Here is a 5421-nt window from a genome sequence, read left to right as displayed (position 1 = left end):
CCATCATCATCATCATCATCATCATCATCATCATTATTATTATTATTATTGTTGCTGTTGTTGCTGTTGTTATGTTGTTGTTGTTGTTGTCTAAGGAAGGTTCCGGGGTTAGGTTGACTTTAATTCGTTTTCACCTTTTTTTTTAGTTGCTTGCGAAAAGACTACAAAATATTTAAACATTATAAGTATGTATGTGTGTAAGTGCGTTTTTGTATACGCGTGCCTGTGTGCACGTGTGTGCCTGCGTGCGCATGTGTGTGCGCGTGTGTGTATTTGCGCTCGCATGTGTGTGCGTGCACGTGTGTGTGAGAGAGGGAGAGAGAGTGAGAGAGAGAGAGAGAGAGAGAGAGAGAGAGAGAGAGAGAGAGAGAGAGAGAGAGAGAGAGAGAGAGAGAAAGAGAGCGATTTGTTAAGCCAGAGTGTAAACACAAATTAGTATACACAGACATGTATACGACATGGCATTCACAAATACATTCGTACAAGATAAATTGTTAACACGGGCCCTTCCTAAACGATACTCGCGAAAACAGTAAATAATAATAATCATCATCGTCATCATTATCATCATCATCATCATCATCATCATCATCATCATCATCATCATCATCATCATCATCATCATCATCATCATGCAAGATTGGTGGTGTTATCATAATTTTAAAAATCTCTTGTGGGTGATGGGAGGGCACCACACTGCTAAGTCTTGCTTACTGCTTACTTTTTTTCTATCCCTGTCGTTTTTGTCTATCTACATTACTCTTTCCTGTGCAATAAATAAACGTTGTTGTGTCTATTTGCTCATCTGTATTCAAACAAAAAAAAAACAAATGCTCCCATCGACCAGTGGCGGTGGGTGGACCAAAATTTGGGTGGGGCTTAGGTTGCTTCCAGTTCTTGACCACCAAATAGCAAGCAATAAGAATTAAATAGTGATGATTTGTCTATACCCACGGTAAGCCACGGCAGTTTGAGAACCATTCAAACGAGAAGAGTTGCCTTTGTTTTCCATCTCTTTGTTCTTAGTTAAATTCTTGTTGATGGTGGGGACGAAGCCGATTCACCTCCAAATTTCCTCTAATTAGTTTTCGTGTGATGAAAACGTTGCCTTACAAGTAGTTCGACCAGATTTATAACTGTTAAATCTCAGCGGGCCAAACACAAACATGCTCACACAGCACTTCAAACATTATACTTCTATGAGCTGGATTAGGCCGTGTAGTCGAGAAAGTTGAACGCACCCAACAAAGAACCAATGAGCGCATAGGTATCTGTGTCAGTGGGGGAAAGTGTGTCGTAAACTTTCACCCCATTGTCAGGGCTAGGAGAGCGTGAGCCCTCGGTACAGTGTTATTTTTTCCCAGTCTTCTACCTTTTTACAAGAAGAGTTTCATTAAGGACGGGCTGTGGGAAAAGGGCTGATCTTTGCTTAGCCCTAAAGACATTTGATTGGCTTCTGGGATACTATAGTTGTAAGCGGTGACAACAGTGATTGGATAAGCGAGCAAGTCGCAAAGTTGATCACTCTGCGTTCATTGCGAGCGGTCATAACGGTTTTAACAGCTAATTTCATTGTGGAGAAACTTTCATTTACTTTGGGATAGAGTTGGGAGGGGTAGGGGCTCAAGCCCGTGAGCCCTTCACTACCCACCGCCACTGCCATCGACACAATATTTAGTCCGAGGTCGGCACTATCTGTAACGGCCAATCCTGTCTGAGTGGGAACGAAATCCCAGTGTGATTGGGATTAGGGATGGGAGACGAATAACGATGACAAGTAGTTCAACTGTTCTAAGGCCAGAACGTTTTTTTTTTCAAGAATCGTACCTAAATTAAGAAGGCCTATCTTTTCCTGTTAAAAAAAAAACATTTAGAATTTGAATTTCAACAATCTAGGCTATTTCTCGAGCACATGCAATCGACACCACATAAAAGGTGCTATTAATTTAAGAAAATTACTTAATGTTGGACTTAGAACATGAACAGCTGGACGATGATGAACTGCTCGGTACATCTCCCGTACGTGGAGATCGAACTATGTTATGGGGTTATCCTTCAGAAACACTCCCACTTTGCAGAGAGAACCTTCATAAATAGGGTAGTTTCGAAAAAGATGCAGTGGTAATACACTGTATTCGAAACCTAATCAGTAAATTGACGTGCAACTTTAAATGTATCCGCACAGACTTGTGGACTTAACCCTTCTAAAAACGATATATGCACGTTATGCACTTGAAACTACAATAGCTGTGTTTTGTTTTTGTTTTTGTCTTTTGTTTTTATTTTAATCTGCGCTGCGGAAGAGTCATTAGAAAATACGAATAAGTTTAAAATCTACTGAAAAAAAAGAAAAGAAGTCTCACATGCCACCCTCAAAATTTGGGCTCCTGTAACTGTGACAACTAAAGGTAAAGAGGAATGATAACAAAACTGACCTGTAAGTTCTGGTGAGAGTTTTTTCTGCACTTGCAACACAAACAGGTCACAACCAAAGAAAAGAAGTAGGAAAGACATAGATGTTAGATGCTTGATAGGAAAGAAGGAGAAAATCATACTGAAGCACCAACTGACCACCCACTAAAATTGACCTGATCATAAAGCTTAAGAAAAGCCTCCTCATGACCAGAAACAAGGTGCGGACATGCTAATTTCTAGATACATAATCTCGCTCGAGATCCTGACCTCACTTACAGTGACTAACGTCCGGATCAGCTGCTGGGAACTGTTGCAAAATCGTAGCAAGTGACAACGTCTACGTAACGTAACAGTACACTAGGAGTGGCTCCCAGGTAACAATTAATTAGATCTACAACTTAGACTTAACCATGTACAGTTTTTTTACTTCCTAATCAGGAATTATGTTTAAAAAAAGCGCATGTTCTTCTGCACTGCACGTTTTATTCACATTCGCTGGATTCGCATTAGAAGGTTAGCGCCCCCCCCCCTCCCCCCGGGTTATTTCAACGAAACGGCCTACAGGCAACAATCATTGAATTCATCCATCAACCTCGAGACGATCTCCAAACCAGAATTTCCCATTAACTCACTGACTCATCTACTTTGCTGGATTCGAGTATTAAGGTAAGGAACCCTAAGGGTTAGGGTAAAGGTATGGTTTTAAAGTAGGCTAGGGTGTCATCTTACCCTAATACTAAACTTATTAGGCCCAACCCGAATCCAGCAAATGTGGAGAAAACATAAAGATTTGGGAAAATCTCCAACTTTCTCGAATGGAGTTTGAAAGGAAACGTAGGGGCCTAGATATTTAGATCTACATCTAGATTAATCTAGATGTTTAGATCTACTCTAGAATCTAGATCAGAGGCCGTTGTTCTTGATTAAGACTGGATCTCTAGATCTAGATCTAGATTATCTAGATCTAGATTCTATATGTAATACACGTATTCTAATCTAGATAGAATTTAGATCTATTAGGTCAAGCTTGATTTTTTTTTTTACAAAGTAAAGAGAGCTGGGATTCAAGATCTCAGATTACAAAAAGGATAATGGGTCCTTGTGTCCCCCATCCCCTGACCTCTCTTTTTCAACGAACAGGCCTACAGCCAACAATGGACTTAATTCACCTTACATCAACAACGAAACCTGACCTCCAACCCAGCATTCCCCCTTAACTCAATGACTCACAATGACTACATCTATAACTATAATGTAGGACGTAGATCTCTAGATCAATATAACGTGGGAACCGACGCAATCGCCCTATCTCAACTACAGAACACCTTTCATAGATCGTGTCTGTATCGAAAACTTAACGACCTGGAAACTGCCAATCAAAATCATGTGTAAGTTTGTGATTACGTGTGGTCGTGAACTTGAACCTCTTCTCTTTGTTGACAGACTTTGACAGGGTTCAACAAGACCAAACAAGCTCTAGATAGATCTAGGCTATTATTGCATAAGGGTTAAGAGAAAGGGACATTGGAAACAAAACAAAACCAAAAAAGAACTGAAAGAAAATGAAAGAAAACTTCATAAACAAAGACAGAAATAACTCACTCACATGTCAGAAGATCACAGGGACCTACACACTCCATCTGTCTTGCGACGAGACAGCAGAATAAATTCACTGGCCGAGAATATTCACGATTGTTTCCTCTTCCTCACCGGCTCTTAGAAAATACTTTTCCTCCTCTCGCGAAGGTGTGTACTACACGCACTTTCCAACACTACCTTCTGTTTCGTGGGTTGACTGTCAACTTTAGAGAAGCAGAAAGTAGAAGGTACGAGGACTAGGCAAGGCAGAGAGGACTGCAAGCTGTGCCCCTCTCACTTCTCTCAACTGGCCGATGAACGAAAGCCGAACGACACGACAGGTAGGAGAGTGGTGACAAGCGCCGCGCGACTTGGTGGCCCGCTCGGTGTTTGGCAGACACTGACACAGCACGAGTGGGGCTACACAGCACACACTGGCACAGGTTTCGGACGAGAGCTGAGAGCAGTCGGAGAGAGGGGGACCATAGACGTATTGCGTACTCTGCAAGTGTGGACCGACAATTGCTCGCTGTGCACAGGAAGTGGAGTTCAGCAGAATAAGCACGCAACTTCGCTAAGGCTGAATCTACCTTCAGTCGTATTCGCGCGGTTATTATTAGCAATACATAATGTTATGTATTGGTTTGTTTTTAAAAAAACCCAAAAAAGTTATGTCGGGATATCCATTTCACTTTTGGGTTGGGTTGTTTTTTTGGTTTGTTGTTTTGTTTTGTTTGGTTGATTGTTGTTTTTTCCTTTTTTTGTCTTTTATGTCTGCAGTGTTTAGTTGTTTTTTTTTGTAAATTGGGGTGTTTTTTTGCGTGTGTGGGAGGGGAGGGGGGTCCACTGGAAGCCCACTTGGAAAAACACATATTATGTAGATTTAAAGACCAGAAATAGCACTAGAAGGTGCAATGGAATTGTTTCTGGGATAATCTAAAGGCGCACCACCAGTTCAGTTGGTTTTAGGCTATAGTGCTGGGCTGCGATGCAAATGATCCTGGTTTGAATGCTTAGCACCGCGTATTTGAACTGCTTGGTGATATTCATAGCTCCACATCCACTTGACTTGATTTTTCTCTTTGTGTGTGTGTGTGTGTGTGTGTGTGTGTGTGTGTGTGTATGTGTGTGTGTGTGGATGTGTGTGGATGTTTCACGCTTCCATCGACAAAATTTAAATCATAGTGTAGGATCTGGTGTCGACCTTACCTGTTAAGATCAGCCTGGACAGAGAGGGATATATTTATAACATTCCAAGTGAAGGACTGAGATATTCGTTGATTATTCTCACCACTTGGGACTCAAACTCGGGTCTCATGTGTACAACGGCAAAATGTCTAACCGTTACACTACAGACGCACAATATGGTTTGATCCTATAAGAGATCAAAATTAAATAGAAGGTTCCCGTCTCTTAGAAAACCTTAAA

The 5421-nt window shown here is 41.3% G+C and overlaps 1 protein-coding gene across 2 annotated transcripts in view; it reads right to left on the bottom strand.

Annotated features, from left to right (window-relative positions):
* Positions 1–4435, bottom strand: part of LOC101858052 (protein FAM43A) — a 54773-nt gene extending 50338 nt beyond the window's left edge. The window contains exon 1 of one of the 2 annotated variants that reach the window (XM_005105277.3): positions 4018–4435. The gene's annotated coding sequence lies outside the window, so the exon portion shown is untranslated. The remainder of the gene's footprint in view (positions 1–4017) is intronic. The other variant, XM_005105276.3, reaches the window with a different exon arrangement.
* Between the last annotated feature and the right edge of the window lie 986 nt (positions 4436–5421).

Source organism: Aplysia californica, unplaced genomic scaffold (assembly GCF_000002075.1).
Source record: "Aplysia californica isolate F4 #8 unplaced genomic scaffold, AplCal3.0 scaffold00461, whole genome shotgun sequence".
Classification (NCBI taxonomy): domain Eukaryota; kingdom Metazoa; phylum Mollusca; class Gastropoda; order Aplysiida; family Aplysiidae; genus Aplysia; species Aplysia californica.
Note: the sequence above shows the minus strand (reverse complement) of the source record. Positions and strands in the feature narration are given on the sequence as shown.